The 19,427-nt window shown below is 39.3% G+C and overlaps 1 protein-coding gene and 1 long non-coding RNA gene across 2 annotated transcripts in view; one reads left to right on the forward strand and one right to left on the reverse strand.

The window, feature by feature from the left end:
* GABRB1 (gamma-aminobutyric acid type A receptor subunit beta1) overlaps positions 1–19,427 on the reverse strand; it is a 334,206-nt gene that overhangs the window by 31,889 nt on the left and 282,890 nt on the right. The window lies entirely within an intron of this gene.
* Positions 1,351–13,055, forward strand: LOC140849406 (uncharacterized). The gene is made up of 4 exons (XR_012131155.1): positions 1,351–2,299; positions 9,318–9,445; positions 11,401–11,696; positions 12,301–13,055. It is a non-coding gene; the product is annotated as an uncharacterized lncRNA (long non-coding RNA).

Consider the following 19,427-nt stretch of genomic DNA (forward strand, 5'->3'; position numbering starts at 1 on the left):
TTTCTCTTAAATTTCCCAGAGGTGGGAATCCTAGTGCCATCATCAGCTCTCCTGACCCAGACTGTGGCTAGACATGACTTCTAAATTAGCTAGCCACCTGTAATTACTCAAGATGGAATCCTGCCAGGTTGGACTGCATGCAATAGCTATATTCATGGGTGTCCACGTGCCCTTTCTGAGGCTGAGCATTGGTCTCACCCTATTCTGACCTTTTCTGCCATTCTCCTGGCTCCATGTGGATGAGATTCTTACACACTTAATGCCATGCCTGTACAATTACAGACCGTCTTGGTGTGGGTGGCTAATGAAGAGCAGTACTTTTCTTATTAGACTCCTTGGTCTTCTACTAAGGCAGCACAAGTTCAAATTAACATTGTCAGTCACATTTTTTTCCTCTGGACTCAGATATAAGATCTAATATTGTCTCCCCATTTAATTTTATCTAAGTCAATTTGACTCGCTGTTCTAGCCTATTGAATTTTTCTTTGATTCTTATTTGCTCATCCTTTTAGTTTCATATTATCTTCAAATGTGATAAATATGCCCTTTTTCATTACTCCCTTTATTGAGGCAAATTTGGAATGGCAGAGACAAAGACAGAGCACCGAAATACTCTTTTGGCAATAGCCCTTTGGGTTGATATCAAAAGTCTTTAATCAGTACTTTGCGGGGTGACACAATCCCTTATGCACTTAATATTTGCCTAATTGTTTTAGCCTCAAGTCTGTATCTCTGTATCACATTTTCCTGATTCACTGATTTTGCATTCTTATCAAATAAGAAAATGTTTTGTTTGTTTTGACTTGAATTTAGAGAAATCAAGCTGCCTCCATAGATCACTGATTCTCCTATGGGATCTAGGGCTACAATCTTGTCCAGACTGAATCAATCTTATCAGCCTAAGTGTCTTAGAATTTACCTTCCTCTCATCTCCTGTAACAATGAAATGGTACAATCCATTCTGCCAACACCAAAAACCAATAAAATTGTCTCAAAGAAGCCACGAGGCATGTGAATTTTATTTGTCTTAATAGTCAAAAGACAAAAATCCTTATCCATCTCTTTCCAAATCATATTAACAATCATGGAGTAGAGTTTTCTGGGATATTTATGGTCAAACTTTCTTTTATGATCTTGAAGCCCTTTTATATTGTGTGTGCATTTAATGAACATCCCAACTCTCTGCACAGTCCTCCCTTAAAAAATAACTTGAGCAAAAGATGGATAAATTGTGACTTTTAACTCTTACTCCTGAGTCCTGCCAAGATCTGGGTACAACTTTCCCAAAAAGATGAACTTCACAGTAAGAAAACATGTACTCAACCTAAGAAAACATGTACCATTTGCAAAGTTCTGTGAGAACTCTCTGTTCTAGAACTGAGACAGTCTGTTGCTTAATTCTCTATCATAAAATGGAGAAGGACTTGCTTCTCATTTGCAACTCACCTCAAATGAGGTCTTGGAATTGTGACTAGAAGTCATCTCTGCCAATAATTTCTGCTCTGGGTAAAAAGGAAGATCAAAACCTTGGCTTTGAAACACTTGTCTGTCCAAGTTCTTTATGCCTGTATTCTCTGACAATGGAATGACCACATGCACTTGAATGTATGACAAAAGAACTCAATAAGCAGAGAGACTAAACTAGTGTGTCAATATCAGAATGTCACTTAAGATTATTTTAAAATCTGATTGTTTGTTTAAGAAAGCCTGGTATGTTTGGCATCGTTAAAGGTATGCATTACTCTTTTATTTAAAAGAATGAAAAAAGAAGCAGCCCTAGTCTAGAGAAGGGAGTCACCTTTTATTTTGACAAGCACCTGGTAAGTCACATCCAGCTTTATTTTCTTAAGTGTAAACTATCTTTGAAGATAAATAAGACCACAAATGAGTAAAGTAGAAACCAAGGCAATTACCTAATTCAAATGCAATATTACCTTAACTTTACTGCTCTGGCAATGTTATTGTTGGCTTGAAACTCTAGATTAATAGCTTAGATGATAACCTCAGTTATCTAATTTGATTTTTAAGGCTACTTTGTATCTGAAATGTGGAAAATTATTCAGAATATCTTTAGGGTATTTTTATTTTGAAGAGTTATATGCATCCTAGGTTTATTGCTGGTGAATCCATCTGTGAGTGCTTACTAAGTTTTTTAATTTAAATTTTTCTCCTTTCCTTTTTTTTTTGGAGGTTCACTTTTCACAGAAATTCTGATGATAAGAAATGGTGATTTGTCAATAAAGCACAATTTGGAGGAAAGCATTAAAATTTAAAAAGCAAAACATCCAACCCAGTCATGGTAAGATGTTTACAGTATGATGCTAAGAGAAAACAAACATCATAAAAATGTATGTGCATGTGTATATTTATTCAAGAATATCTGTGGAAAATAGTCAATAGTGGCTATCTCTAGCTGTTAGAATTATGGGTGATTTTTTTATTCAGAATTTTTGTGTAGTGAACATGTGATGCTTAAAAAAAATGCCCCAAAACAGTAAGTTATTTTTATGTCTTAAAATTGCTGCAGTGTATTTTCGGACAGTGAAGTTCAAATCTGTGAAAATTATTTAAATATCCTGTAGAGGGCACTCAAGACCTTCCAGATTAATGGGCAGAGACGATATTTTCTGCAAATTTTATTCCTTTCAAGTTGTAGGAATTTTAGATTTTTTTGTGATGATTTTAGCTTTAGATCATTGATTCACATAGGTTTTATTTTAAAATTCGTTTGCATTGAATGACACCAGACCAATTGTGATTAATATACCTTGTCACAAATGAGGATTTTCAGCTGGAAATATCTTTACATTTAAATGCATACAACTCTAGTTGATTACTAAAGTAACTTCAACAAATTACCTGTTTTTGTTATAATGATAAAGTTATAATCTTTTCACTAAGGTTTTGAAAAGGACAAGTCTTTGTTATTTTAACGATGCGTATGAGTTAACAAATACCTATGTGTAGTAAATGACATGGACTCATTCTTCATATCTCAGTTATCATGATTATGTGGCTAGTAGTAATAAAATGCATTAAATTAAAAATTACTATTCTATCTGTCAGAGTCTATTTTCCATTTTTATTAACATAGTTGCCCAGTCCCTGATTTCTCATAGGTGTATTATGTTTTTTAGTTTCATATCCCCTATTCACTCATACACAGATGACATTTATTGAGATTAACTTAATTCAATTTCTAAATCTGGTGCTTTCTCCATTTGTGGATGCAAAGTATGTAGTCCCTGCCCTGGGTTTTTACAGATGTACTGCACACAACCTATAAGTTATTATATTTAAAACAGGTGGATTTTATTTCCTAACAATATAGGTTTCTCTGGCAATTCTCTACCATCTTCAAATATCACAGGGTTTTAGGATTCTCCCTAGGATCAGAATGGATAGCCTTAGCAACTGTGAGTCCATGTACTTTTGTGGCTCACAAAACATTATATGTTCCTATAAAATTTCTTGGCTTTTAAGTCCCTGTGAATAAAATGTTGTAGAGCTGACAGTTCACAGTTGTTTGTATCCATAGCTTATCTGCACCCATTCTCAAGTGCTAGATTGGTGTCACGGAGGTTATTGTGGCAGACATGTTGGGCACATTAATATCTGTGTTTCAAAAATTGCATTGTGTCTGCGCATGGAGGAAAAAAAACCTATCCTATTATTACTGGTTTTGCTGGAATTGATTTTTCTCTCCCTGTAACTTGGCAGTTACATTGATGGAACATGTGGCTTGCTGCCATTTTATTTCTGTTGAGGGCTTTATTTCTGATGTCCATGAAATAGGAAGACAGATAAGCATAAATTTACCTTTGAAGCTGCCTGGTGTGAAAGTTTGGCAATGGCAGTTAGGAAAGAATGTAGCTTTCTAGTTACTGCCTGGTCGCAGGTCAGGGAAGAAAAGCAGTGCTTATCATTTTCACTTTTCAGAGGGGGAAAATGAAAGTGCAAACTGACGTGACCTGACTGGGAAGGCTGACTGATTCTAAGTTTCTATCTGTGGTAATGGGGCCAATAATCTGGGCTACCTGACTCTTAGGGAAGATAAACAAGGTCATTTGCAGTTACATAGTGCTTCTTAGCACTAATCTATCATCAAAATATTTAGAGGCATTACACAGGCATCGCCTGTTGCTTCAGGAGGGGTCTAGAGCAGTGCTTTGCAACCAAGGGTGATTTCCTCTGCACAGGGGCCATTTGGCTGCCCCGTGAGACATCTTTGGCTGTTGTGACTTGGGGATGGGTGCTACTGGTACCTAGGAAGTAGAAGCCAAGGATGATGCTAAATATCCTGTAGTGATGGGACAGTGTTCCAGAAGAATTATCTAGCCCAATATGTCAATAGTGCTGATGTCAAGAAACCCTGGCTGTTATAGAATGCTGTGGCTGGTAGAAGGGTTCATATTAAACTATTTGTATTGGTGATCTGATAAGTGGTTCATAATGATACCTAGGTCTTATTCTAAGCATATAGAAAAGAAAAATATAGAATTATTTTGTAACCAAATTGCAAATAGAATTTCTGCACTTAAATCTAAGGGCTTCATCTCCCTCTGCCCTGGACAATAAGATGTGGTCACACACTACTGGAGGCAGGTAGAAGGAAAGGGGCCCCTGGGGAATTTGAATAATAAGCATGGCACCTTCTTGGCTTTTTTGGTTTAAAAGATGTTGACCTGAAAGTCAGAAGGATGTCTACACAGAAAACTTTCTGAAGAATTTTCTTTGCCTTGAACCCCCAGAATACATACACTAATTAAAGACACTTTAAGGAAGGGAAGAAGGGAAAGAGAAGTAGAGAGGAAAGAGTCAGATGTCAAACTGGAAAATCTGTGTCTGTCTCTATCAACCTCTTCAAGTTGGGTGCTGGGTTATGGAGTGTATGATACTAGGTGGCCTGTCTAAGTTCTGGATGTGAGCAGAGTGTGTGTCTTACGTTGAAGGCAAGCAAGACTTGTAGAGAAGGCTTTTCATTCTACCATGTAGGAGAAGAGGCAGTATGTTCTGTGAAGGCTGTGAAGTGCCAGAAACAACTGTCTGACTTTCTTCTGGGTTCATATAGTGAGGGAGGATTTCAGAGGGTTTCTGGCTGTGGACATGTGCTGGGGGAGAACCCAGGGTCCTTTAAGAGATCTCAGGGTTACCTCGCTGGAAGGCTGCAGCGTGCACTGGGATCAGACCAAGACTTAGTTAAGTCCTGGGCACATTGTTGTTGCTAGAGAGTTGAGTGGGAGCTGAGTCAACACTCAGAATGTCCAGGAGCCATTGGAGTGAGACCTGATTTCAGCTGTGCTGAGCCCCAGACGAACAATTTACTTCTGAAACTTGAGGCCTGTTAGAGGCCCAGGACCCACAGACTGAGTGAGCATGCAACTTGGCCATCTCCTTCCCAGACCCCGGGGGTGGTGTGTCTGTATCTTCAGAGCTTAGAATCAAGGAGGGATGTCATAGTGGAAGTGTGAATTAACTAAGGCACATGCCCTCAGTTCTCCTGATGGCATTTACCCTGTTGCTCTCTGAGCTCACTGTCAGCACAGCAGGTAAGAACAGGAAGACAAAAAACAATCCTGGTGTTAACTGCATTTACGGCTGAAGCGTCTGAGAAATTCCCGAATCTAAGACAGTCTATGGAAGTTATTAGACTGAGCCATACAGTCTAAAATTAAACCAAATTGTAGAAAATAAGCAATGCATTTGACATATGTTAGTTTGTAGACTGAAATTCTTACCAATTTGGCTGTATCTATGGAAAAAGTATACAGCATTATGAAGTGTAGTGTCTCTTATGCAATCTCCATAGACTATCCAAGGGCCATGTTAGAATTCTGTCAGAAAATACACAGTTAGATTCCCATGGAACAACAAAGCTAAGGCTTTAAGAGTAGATGGAATTACTTTTTCTCTACAGAGAATCTCTATTTTGATCTTTTCAACTATAAAGATGGGTGCTAAATCTCCAGAAATTCATGTTACAAAAACATGAATTTTTAAATATAATTATGCTAGGAGAACCCTTTTTATGGTATATGACATCTTTTTATGATCTTTTTATGGTATATTTTCAGAGTTTTCAGAGCTAATTTGGTTTAGTCCACATACTGCTGACCAAAGCAGTCTGGAAGTGAAGACAATGTTGGCCACTTATCTAGGCTGCTTTGGGGGCAGCCGTTTCTCGTTATTAATTTTCATTTTAAAAGGAAGATTTTGGCTAGGTAACTTCTCTAGAGCTTAGAGCATTCAATGTTCCTGAGAATTTTTTGAGGAATTATATATAGATATTTATCCTTAAAACCCTAACGCTTGGCTACTTCTTCCCTGTTGAAGATTACCTCTTACTGAAAGGTATTACTTGATAGGCAACTGCTTGTTGACACTTAGTCAGATGCTCCATGCAGTGGAATTGTATTATCACAAGAAATTCCAGATAAGTTACATAATTAATATGTCTAGCAAGTTAGAAATTTTGCTCCAGAATAAACACTAGAAATAAATACTAGTGATTAAATAAACACCCTATATCAAAAGCAGCCATCTTCTCTTGCATTCATAATTATGGCTGCCCTTGATTTAGTGCCTTTATAAGTCAGGTCTAGAATGAGACATTTTACACCATTTAATCTCTACAACAGTCATTTCGGAAGAAATTTTTATCTCCATTATAGTGATTAAGAAATTGTGGTTTAGATAGTTTAAGTAACATGGTTACAAACCTTGTAGTCTGTTTCCAGAATGTTTCTGCCCCACTACAATGCCTAGTTTCATACTAATTAATTGATACTACTAGTTAATATTTTTAGTTTCATGCTATAGATGGAATTACACTATACCCTTCTAGGTGAACCATATGAAAGTGCTGGCTTTTGTTCTTTATTTGGACTTAAAACAGCAATTTCATATGTTTAATCTTAATATAATACAGTATGCAGTGGCTCAGCTTGGTCATGATTGTGAGTTTGAGCATTATAGAAGTCTATAGACTAGTTTTGATCCATTATGCTATCCACATCTCAGACTGCACTGCTAATCTGTAATCTTGAATAGAATGAGGTATTTGAAGAGCAAAGCATACATGATTTTGAATCTATCACCCCAGGAGAAAAGACGTCAAAGCTGCTCTGGTGTGGTGGAGACAAACAGACAGAATCAAAAGCTTGGATTCTGGTCTCAGCTCTGCCACTTAGTGATTGTGATCTTTGGTAAGTTGTAGCCACTCTATGTCTCAGCTATTTTCTCTGTGAAATAAGGCCAATCATAACTACCTCACAGAATTGTGGGGATCAAATAATTTAATCAAAAACTCATTGCTTGTCTACTATGCCTAGGCATTATGATGAGCTTTTGGCATAAACAGATCAATAAAATCTTTACTCTGTCTTTATCCTGAGAGAGCTCATTGTCTTAAGAGAGATGTGAGAAATAAATAAATACAGAGTGATGTTGAAAGTGCTAAAATAAAGGGATATACAAACTGTTACAGTAACAGCAAAAAGGAAATGTAACACTCATTCACTAGAGAAAAATCTCAAGAGCAGGAAGCTCATGTATCTTGGTTATACTCCAATAAACCCTTATTAAACATCGGTTGAATGAATAAATGGTTCATGGGGTTGAGGAATAAAACCTCACTTTCTTTGCCTCTTCCACTTCCTCACTGACCTCTCACTGCTTAAATGATGTCAGCCTGGCTTGTGTCTCTACTCTCTTTTTGCAATTGCTTCTTCTTTTTTCTTTTTCTTTCTAATTCAACAAAGATGAAAAATAAGTTCCTAATATGATTTTAAGCCAGCAAGACTAGGAAATATTTCGAATGCACAGCAAATGAAACAATCAACTGAACGAAAGGCAACCTACAAGATTGTTTACAAGATTTGTAAACAATAGACCTGATAAAGGGTTAATATCCAAAATACACAAGAACTCCAGCAACTCAATAGTAAAAACCAAGTAACCCAATTAAAGAATGTGCAAAGGACCTGAATATATATTTTTCCAAAGAAGACACACAGATGACCAAAGGTACATGAAATGTGCTCACCATCACTGATCACCAGGGGAATGCATACCAAACCATAATAAGATATCATCTAATACCTGTTAGATTTGCTGTTACCAAAAAGACAAAAGATATCAAGTGTTGGTGATGGTGTTGAAAAAAAGGAACCTTTATGCATTATTAAGGGGAATGTGAATTGGTACAGCCATTATGGAAACAGTATGGAGGTGCCTTAAAAAATTAAAAAGAAAAATACCTTATGATTCAGTAATCTCAGTTCTGGGTATACATTAGAAGGAAATGGCATTAGGATCTCGAAGAGATACTAGCACTCTTCGCACAATAGCCACTGCAGCATTACGCACAATAGCCAAGATACAGAAACAACCTAAATGTCTGTTGATTGTTGAATGGATAAAGACAAGGTTATATATATATAAAGACAACACATACACACTGGAATGTTATTCAGCCTTAAAAAAGAAGGAAATACTGTCATTCATGACAACATGAATAAACCTATAAGATCATGCTAAATGAAATAAGTCAGACAGAAAGACAAACACTGTATGATCTCACTTTTATGTGAAACCAGTGGCTTCTTAACTGTTCTGTTAATGGGCCCTGATGGTCTCTGTATTATCTGCTCCTTCAGTTGTGTCTGCTGTGCCTGATTCCTCTCTCTCAGAAACCCTCATGTCCTCTCACTTGTTTGATATGATGTTTCTAAGTTCTCTCCTTGTCTGCCTCTGATAGTTTCTTGTCTTCTTGGGATTTTTTTCTCAGATCACAAACTCTGATGGTCCTTTAGGGAACATCTTACTCTTCTTGGATAGTACTTCCACTCTTGCTTTTAACTGTTGATGATAATTCTTAAGTCTTATTTCCCAGATATAATTTTCCTTTGAGAGTTAGACTTTAAACTTCCAACCATCTACCTGTCATGTGCAAATGAAAATTCCTTTGGCACATAAAACTCAAAATGCTCAAAATAGGAGTCATCATCTCATCTCCCAAACATTTCCTCTCTTTTCTGGTGCCGTTAGCTTCTATCATTCACCTTGTCACTCATGGTAGACTTCGTTGTTGCTTTCTTCTTCCTCATTTACTCTGAATGGGATTGCCAGTATTTGGTTTTCCTCCTATTCCTGCATAAGGAAGATCACACTTCCCAAACCTTTTGCAATCAGTCAGGTCCTGTGACTAATTCTGGTCAGGTAACTGTAACTCAATGTGATAGATCAGGTCAAAGCCAGTGTCTGAATCTCCAGGTTTTTTTCCTTTTCTGTAATGACCAAGAAGCTCTTTTTCCCAGATGGTGCTGCTATGAGATTATAGAATCTTCATCAACTGGATCCCTGAGTGTTTCTATGGAGCAGAATCCCTCCCTGCATCAATTTATGATGGACATTTAGAGTAAAAAGAGTATAAACCTATGTTGTGGTAAGTGATTGAGGTTTTGGAGTGTGTTTCTGTTGCAAAATGACCTAGCTCTCCCACTGAAGCATTTACTTCATTTAGTACATAAAGGCTTCTTTCAATTTTCCCTTTTCCCTGTCCCTATTATCTTACTTCTAAATCATGATTGCTTTCCTGAATGGCTTCCACAGCCTCCTCATTTGGTTAATTAAATATTCAAATTTTATGCTTTCAAATTCATCTATACATCTATCAGAGTGTTTAATTTAAAATACAAGTATGACAATGTCACTCCCAGCTTGAATCTTTCAATGATGCCTCATTAGCTATAACAGTAATTTTTAAACTTTGTTCCCTGGAATACTTAATAGATGTTCTGGAAAAAAAAACACCTAAAGACTAATATCCTTTGACATTAAGATTATGCAGCAATGCACACCATCTTGGAAGTTTATAAGTGCACATCAGTGGGATATTAAAATAACATGTAGTAAAGAAATTAGTATAACTAAAAAAATTGTCCTTCCCCCAATTATTGTACCTCTAACCATTTTTAGAAGAATGACTGTAACATCAGAATTGTCTAAGCTCTTTCCTTGGCCTCAAGAGAGTGACTTTGTGGTCACTGTCTGTCTATATTTCCACCTTCTTTACCTACTACCTTCTGCTTCAGTTTATGCTTCAGTAACATCAAATGTGTACAGATCCTGCATACACTGCATGAAGGAAATTAGCTTTTGGCAGTGCCATTTACTTCAACTGGAATCTCATGACCTCAACTCCATGCCAGTCACTCATGTAACTTATGGTTCTAGACTATACAGACCATAAGGTTGTAGACCAGTTTTTAGACTGAGTTCAGCTGATGTTTGCTGCCTAAGGCTACAGTTTAAGACCTAAAAGTAAGGGTCCTTACTGCACTTACTCCTTAATGCACTGCCTTGACATCTGTTGAAATCAGGAGGGTTGCCAGTTCCCCTCTCTACTCTGCTCTCATGGGTAAGGACTCTGGACAAATAAGTCTCCTTATCAGGAACAGGTTCTGATTATCCCCCAGTAATAGGTCAGTTCTCCTCTAGCCTCTGGAATTCTTCACATAGGCCATTCATATCCACCCTTCTGCCTTCCCTGTGGAAACCAGAGGACACCTCACCCTCTCAATACTACAAAGCCTGCTTCCCAGAGCCTCTGATTGTTCACTCTGTTCCTGAATACTACCCTCATGTATCTTTGCATGGCATATTGGGTCCTCTCTTATGTGACTAATAGACTGCTGTTGATGTCTTCTCTCCACTGTCAGGTGTCAGATGTTCAACCATTCCCATAACTCTGGGGCAGGAACGCTTCTCTTGCCAACAGAATAAATAGGAACCAATTAAAACAGAGATCTTCCTGAACACCTTGCTTTAAATTCCCCTAGTTCAAACTGACCCCAGAAACACTTTGTATGTATATTTCCGTGTGCTTGCCACATTTTATTGTAATGATGTCTTTTATCTGTCTCATATATTGTATTATATTGTATTGTATTATATTGTATTGTATTGTATTGTATTGTATTATATTATATTATATTATATTATATTATATTATATTATATTATATTCTCCTTGATGTCAGACATCAAGCCTTGTTTACCCAGTGCTTTGTACATTGTTGCCACAATACAACTTGTGAATCTGATGGAAATAGGAAGTCATGTGTCTTATCGAACACATTTATAAGTTATAGCTCAAGGCTCCGCAAAGTTGGCATTGTCCCTATTCTAGAGATGAGGAACTTGAGCCTTAACTGAGCAATTTGCCTGAAAACCACACAACATGTTAAAAGGTCTTGAACCCAGGTATCTCTTAAGACTGTCATACTTATATGTAGACAGATATACTGCTCTCAGTCCTTGACTCTGTGATGTGCCAAATAACTTGGTCACGTAAGAGTGAAACCCACACATATGTGACTTTCCCTTTGTCCCCAAATAGGTGAATGGAATCCAAAACTGGGCAGAAGAGGTACAAGTGCCTCCCATTCTGAAGACAACCACAGACGGGAGGGACTATGTAACCCTTCCTGGGTGTACTGAGAGGCAGCAGACTGTCATCTCCATCATCATTCCCCACCAGCCCGCATAAAAAGAATGGAAAGAAGAAGTGAGAAGAGAGGGTATGGAGAGAGGGGTTAAGAGGAAAGGACAGACTGAGAAGATTGTTAGGGTGCGAGCTGTTGGCTAGCGGAGAATGTTGTAGCTTTCTCCTCACCTCTTCAAGGGAAGAAAAAGGTAAACCACTTCAAGATTGGGAACACCTGCAAGGAAGGGACACTGCACCTCATTCCTACGCTGACTGTTTACTTGGGCACAGACCTGCTGATGCGCCCCTGTGCCTGCAGGGAACAGGATGTGACATTGCTATAAAAGGCAGAAAGAAAGAAGGGCAGCAGAGGAGCACCTTTTTTTCATTTTTAGGCAAAATTAGGTTTCTAGAGGCCCAAGTTATAGGGTCAGGAAAACTGCATGTGTGCATGGGGGTGTGCAGGGAAGGTGGTGGTTGGGGAAGCTCCACCCCTCCCCAGAGTTCACTCATGTACCGGAAGAGAGAGGCAGTCTTCGGATGCCTGCCGTGCAGAGGGCGTGTTTGGTCAGACTGGGTTAGCTGGAGAAGCATCGGCATCCGGCAGTCACTCAGCCATTAAGCAAAGACTATTTTCTGTATGTACATTTCTCCTCCCAATAGCCAGTCTCAGAGGGGAAGGCAGGATGACTGAACAGACTTTACCCCTATCCCTCCAACTCCAGTTCCTTCAACTGCAGGATGGGGAAGAGTGTGGGTTGGAAGAGTTTGGTATTTTTAACAGAATTGAGGTTTTTTTTTTTTTTTTGGCAGATAACTGAAAGTGGTCAGAAAGTCATGGAACTGGGCTGACACATTTGGCAAGGCTAGTAAAGAGCGGTTCATCAGCACGTTGGGTGCCAGGATTGGAAAAAAAGTGAAGGTTCTCCCTGTTCGTATCCAACACGTTCTGACAGTGAATCTAACCAGTCACCTGGGCAGACTGTTAGGGCTGCTGCACACAAGGGAGTCAATTCACTCAGTGGAATGTGGAAGATAATTTTGTCTACTCTTTGGGGGACACTTGAGAAGTTGTTCCTGTCACTAACTGTGATGCATTTATAACCAGCAGGGTGGTGTCCCTAGGATGTCAAACCCAAGAATTTAGAGGCAACTACTTGCTTCTACTGGGAGGGAGACGCTGCAACGTCAAGGAGCCAAGACTGCTCTCTGTCTCTAACGTTCCGGAAGTTGCCCACCCTGGAATAAATACCCCACCTGCATGTCATCTCCTGCACACAGCTACTTCCCAGACGATGTATGTCTATGTTTAAATTAGATTTTTTGCCCTCTGTTTCTTTTAGTTTGAGCTGTAACATTCAGTAAAAAAGGAAAACAGACGGCAAAGATGAAGTCACAGAATAAGCCTCTTTTTTGGGTGTGTTCATGATCAGTCATCCTTCTTGTGATGAAAAATAAACATTTTCTTACTGCCATTTCTTTGGACTGCTGATGTCTTCACTTGTGAATGTTACTGTGTTTTCATGATGCCAATCAAGGCCCTGGTTTAGGAGGGGGGCAAGTTTAGGCCAGAGAGGTTCTGGGTAGGCAAAGTATATCAGAACTGGAAGGGAACCTGGAAGTTAACTCTCACTTTGCCAAGTGGAAACTAAGGTCCTAAGAGAGCCTTGGGAGCATGGCAGTTCTTACACCCTTCAGTTACAGGGTGTGTATTCATTAACTCATATTTAGGCTACACATAGACACAAGCTGGGGTTGAGAGGCTTATCACGGAACACATTTTGGGGTGTCAGAAAAAGCACTTCAGGCTTGTGGGAGTGGCATGAAAGGGCTTGGAGCTGCCACTCCCAGAACACTGCCCACCTCCCAGATGCCCATACATAACCGTGGCTGACCACCTAGGGCTCTAGGGTGCTACTTAAGAAAACAACCTTACCCGGTGTGACAGAGACTGCTCAAAGGAAATGAGTTGCCCTCTATTTCCTTTTCCCCCACTTCGTATGAGCTAGAATATGGATATGAACAGCCAGCTTTGACCACACGGACAAGGGCAACAGCTTAGGGTTGGCTCAGTCAAAGATAAGAGAAACTTGGGTCTCTGGACATCTTTTTGGAGCAGAGCCACTTACCCTGGCCCATCTACCTACTTCTGGACTGTTATACAAGAGAGAAATAAGTATCTTGTTTGAGCTAGTGAATTGTGGGGGTTTGTTTGTTTTTGCCTACCTAGCAAACACAGCAACATGACAAGATGCACACTGAAGAGATTAAGACTGAAGACAGGTGGGAAATACAAAGAGCTGCTAGGTGGGACAGCAAAGGGGCTAGCTGGAAAGAAGAGCCCATGAGAGGAGTTCTAGGAAACACATATTTAATTGACCTTTTCCTGCCTTCCCTGACTCTGTTCAGGTGGAAGGCGACTTATCACTTCCCCTTTGGGGATAGTTTAAGGTCTCTCCAAGCAGATAAGAGAAGTACAGTGAAGTGATCCCTTTTCTGTCAGGTTGAGAAACCTGCCTCCTTAGAACTGCCTTACATAGGTAATAAGCTCTGACTTCAGCTGTAAATTATTTATTGAGCTTCTATTTTATGTCAGTCCCTTGGGTGATGTGCTAATGTGGGATATAAAGACATGGTAGCTCCCTAAATGCACATATAGTCTAAGTAGGGAAACCTGACCTATATTAAGAGACCGATACACACTGCAATGCAGCAAGTGACAAATTCACAGGTAAACTGTAAGGTCTCTAGGGCATAGTGCTTGAAATGAATTTTGAGTGGCAGGGTAATAATAATGGCAATACCTACTAATTATTTAGTGCATGACATATGCCAGCAGTATTGGATAAGCAGAAAGGAAGATAAAAGACATTTCAAATAAGGAAACAATGAAGCTTGGAAGGAAGGAAGTCAGAACATGTATGGCAAGTATGTCCAGGTTTTGCTGAAGGAAGACCTTATGCAATATTACTGGGATTGGGGGATACCACACAACCTTGGTACCCCAGGTTTAATGCTACAACCTGATGTAACAAAATCTCTGAAAACACTTTAGTAGTCTAAGAAGCAGTAGAAATTGAAACTTGATAGCACATGAAATCAGTTAGGTAAATTGTGAAGCATAGGACACAGCATCATTTTTCCACAATGGTGTAAACCTTATGATATTTGATTATGTTAGAAACTAAAGTCAAAGGAAAACTATGAGTTTCCATCTCATGGAAGAGTCCACCCTTGCCATATAATGCTATTGAAGAATACAAGGAGAAAATGCTTTTGGGAAGTGGGGGTGATGTTGAAGGATTTCCCCTTCCCACCTTATGCTGTTCCTGTAGTGCTAGACCTCTCACTACAGAGAGGTGGTGGATGAAAACATATTACCACCTGGAGCCAGACTGTGGGTCTTAAATAGCTGAATTTGTCCCATGGACAATAAGTAGCAATTGAGGCTTTTAAAATCAGTGGGTAGCATAATGAGAATATCTTTATAGAGAAATTAATCTGGTTGCAGTGCTTAGAATAGATGTGTGGAGGGCAAACCTGGAGGAAAAGATGTCAGTTAAAATTTTATTTTTTTTGCAAAAATTCACGCGGATGTAATTTGAGGAATTAGTAAACGTCCTGCTACCTGGGAGAGAGACAGTTCATTTCCTGGAAGAGATCAGTTACGGGAATTCACCTGCTTGTACGCTGATATTGGGAAAAGAGCTCGATATCCAGAGAAGTCAGACACATTCTTGATGGTACAGTGGCTTTGCTAGCCCTGGAGGTATGTCAAAATGGGGACGCATGGGAAGCCTAAGGCAGTAGGAGCACTGAGGGCAAGGGTGAGGAATGCAGAAGTGACATTTGCCTGATGTACTTTTACCTCCTGTGTCAATCAGGATCCCAGAGGAAACAGATGGCAATATCAGTGTTGAGGAGATAATAAAAGGGCTATGTACAACCCTGAGAACAGAGCTAAGGGAAACCAACAAGGGATGGCTCAAGGCCAGTGACAGCTAGGCAGCCAGAACCGACCACTCTTAGGACTGAGGGATCAGAAGGAGAGAGCAGATTACCTATGCTCAGAACCCAGAGGGAGTAACTGCAGGAGAAGGCTGTGGGGCAGGAGCTGTGGCCTTAGAAAAGGGATGGAGTCAGTCCATGGCAGTGAGGGAACTGCGGGAATAAATACCTTGATCTCACTCTCTTCTCATTGTCTGATATGCTGCCCATGCCTCCCATTGGTGAAATCAGCCAGAAGGTTGAGGGTAAGCAAGCCCATGGACATAGTCCATAGAAATCCACCTCCCAGATTACAGAGCAAGTGGAGAAGGCTGGAGAGGAATGGGAGTGTGGAACAAAGGGAAGAATCCAACATGAATCTTCTTGGTATTGCTAATCACTAATACCCTGGTGGGCAGAAATGATGCCTATCCAAAATACCTCTTCAATGGACCTTTTTTTAAAATGAAAGTTATCCCAGAAATGGTAGAATTAAATTAATTCAAACTAAGTGGTAATTAACTAATGAATGAGTAATAGATTAAACAGTAGAAGGAAATCAGAAACACAAACAAACACAATAGAATGTGTCTTTTGCAGTTTTACTGGGGCTTGCCTTGCAACACCTCAACTGGCTCTTTCTTACTGTAAGCAGTTGTGGAGCTGTGCTGAGACTTAGAAGAAAATGGTATTAAAAAAAATTTTTTTAGATGAAAACTGGAAAGGCAGAAGGATGGCCAGGAATGAAGGATACATAGTCAAAGTGCAGTTTAGTAAGAGCTCATCTCTTTCCCCTCTTTGCCTGTTGTTTTTGTTCCCTTGTTACATCAAGAACATACGCTTAGGTACAAACCAGTATCTCAAAATTATTTTAGAATTTCTTGTTGCCATGGTGGATGTTGACTACTTAATTTTTCCCTGTTTCTATTTTAGTTCGTTCTGCTTAATTCTTTAGGATTCTTGTTTTTCCCTTGTCTTCACTTTTTATCTCAAATTCTTTTTTCTATTCTAAGAAAAAAAGGAATTTTAAGCAGTGTTTAAAAGAATTTTATGCTCAGTTTCTAAGTATTGCTTTCAACTTGGGTTTTCTTGTTGCAAGCTTTCATCGTTCACGCCCTGCCTTTTATGTTTCCGGCTTTTTGTCCCACTGGTTCTAGCCCTTTTATGTGTTTTAGTTATGCTGGTTTTACCTTTCATCTTTTATCTCGCTCATTTTCATGTTTTGGGTGTTTTAAAAATCTCACTGGTTTTAGTTTTTCTTTTCTTTTGGTCTCTAGGTTTTATTTCTATTGAACTTGATAATTTTTAGGCTAAAATTTTGCTTTATTATCTTTTATTTTTTTCTTAGTCTCCATTTTACACTTTGATTTGTCCTTTAAATTCCTTCTCTGCCTTAATTTTGTGCCTTTCTCGCCTCTCCTCCTCCTCCTTGCACTTCGATTCCCTCCTACTTCTGTTTCTACGTGTACTTGTACTTCAACTACTTTTCTTCTCCTATCGCTTTATTTTGTGATTTGCTTTTGTCCTTACAAGAAGGCAAGAAGCTTGGCAACATGAAGAAAACCCAGAAAATAAATTGAATAAATTGGGTTTGGAGACCTTCCTCTATCCCCGCAGCCACTTTCCTACTATCCTCTTAGTGACCTCTCAGGTCACGGAAAGATAATCTCCAAATCCTCACTCCAGAATTCTCAGGAGCATCCCCCAAACCAGCCTCCTCTAGTCCCTCCTCTGTGGTTGGGGTCCTGTCTTAGTCTGTTCAGGCTGCTCTAACTGAATACCGTAGGCTGTGTGCCCTTCAAACAATAGACATTCATCTCACATAGTCGTGGAGCTGTAAGTCCAAGACCAAGGTGCCAGCAGATGTGGAGTCTGGTGAGAGGCTGCTTCCTAGTTCACAGTCACTTCCTGGCTGTGTCTTCACCTGGCAGGGGCAAGGGAGCTCTCTGGGGTCTCTTTCATATGGACACTAATCTCGGTCTTGAGGGCAAAGCCCTTCTGACCTTATCATCTCCCAAAGGATTAGATTTCAATATGTGAATTTGGGATTGGGTCCACTGCAGTTCATTGCAGGTCCTAAGGATAAAGCTTCTATTATGTTGCTTTCCTAAGGTATGAAATTTGTGCTACGTGATTTTAGACTGTATCTGTCTCTATGTCACTAGTGATTTGATAAGAGTATCATCGGTGAGGAGCTGATTAATCTCTTTCCTCCCTTGATCTCAGGACAGTTGCTGAGGTCCCCAGCTCCTAAAATGGAATTTTGTTCTCTTGGGAAAGCCAGGCATGATTGATCCAAAGCTCTAGCTGTCCCTGTCAAGGTGGACACTGTTTCTCTTTTACAAACTTCTGTTTATTCTTTACAGCCTACAGTGGCATTAGTCACCTTTGGCACCCTAAGGGCCTTGATTTCCAGGTGGTCTGATGGAGTCATTAGAGAAGGTGCAGGATTGCTTCCCTGTGAGACAGTTTTCTCAACACGGACTTGTTAACCTAAGTAGAAGGTTATCCTCCATTTTATCCTTACCAAATGTTACTTTTAAATGGATAGAACCTGTTCATTCTATTTCTATTCTAGATTGGTAACCTGGGGATGAGAATCATAGATTATATTGTAAGAAGCCCCTTTTTGCTTAATGACATCCTCAAAATGACCTGGGAAGGTGGTCATATCTCCTCTTTTTAACCCTGGGATAACCATCCTGTAATCAGAGTGAGATTATAAAACAAAGAAGAATAAAATGGACAGATTTTCCTACCTGGGATGTGCCCTTCCTGCTCCAATTACCAGCACAGACTAACCTTGGCTGATCTTCAATCATATGTCACTGTATATGGTGGACCATGGTGTGTGGTGTATGACCTAGCAGTCCCGAAGACAGGCTCTGGAGGAAGACTGAGTTTGAATCTCAACCCTGACACTCACTAGATTGTGCTATCATGAACAAGTTACTTAAACTTTGCCTCTACATCTTTATCTTTATAATGGATACAATAAGTTGGTTAAGTTATAAAGTGCTTGCCACCTTATCAGGCACACTAAAATTTCTCAATAAATGTAAACTACAAATATTATTTAAGACTCAGTTCAGAGATTTCTGCTTCTGAAATATTCCACGATTGAGTCCCATGGGTATGTGTGTGTGTTTGTGTGCACGCACCCTTGAACTTGAACACACACCTTCTTCCAAACTGGTGCTCCATATACCTCTTCTGTGTACCATTTTGTGCATATCTCTTTGAGGTGTATCACAAAGTACTAGAGGTATCTATTTACAAGTACCTTTTCTTTTCTGTTGTTAGTCAATGAACATCTTGAAGTCAGAGGTTATATCTTACTCACCTTTAACCTTTTATTCTCAACATCTAACATAATAGCTGGCATATAGTGTTTGAGACATATTTAATAAAAGATGATGAATTGTTGATGCTCAATGACTTATGTCTTAGGCTCCTTACAGGAAAGTTTCTCCATTTTACTTTTTATGCAATAGATGCAACCTAGAAATCTCTCTCTATATATACCCTGTTCTGTCCTCTGAGTATATAGATGGATAGGGCTTCTCTGTAGCTTGCCCAGATTATTGGATAACTATGTAAAAAAAAAGAGCTCTTTCAGGATACTAGAAAAGCTTATGATTGATTACAGACTACTCATTCCTTTGAAAGTGTTCAAATATTACAATTCTTTGTGTGTGACCAATAATCTGGAAATGAGGGCAGATTCTGAGATACTGTCACCAGAGATTTAAATTTTATGAGGTCATTTCCTCTATCCCATTATCTCTCTTTGTTCCTAGTTTAAATGTCTCGCCACTTCTAAGCCAATTTCTATAGAGTTGTCCACAATTCCTGCATTTTTTCACTACCTATTCACCACACCCCAGTCTGACTTGCAGTTCCTTCACTCTCACACAATTTATGCTAATTTGGCCATGACTCTCATTTCTTCT

Source organism: Manis javanica, chromosome 5, assembly GCF_040802235.1.
Source record: "Manis javanica isolate MJ-LG chromosome 5, MJ_LKY, whole genome shotgun sequence".
Classification (NCBI taxonomy): Eukaryota; Metazoa; Chordata; class Mammalia; order Pholidota; family Manidae; genus Manis; species Manis javanica.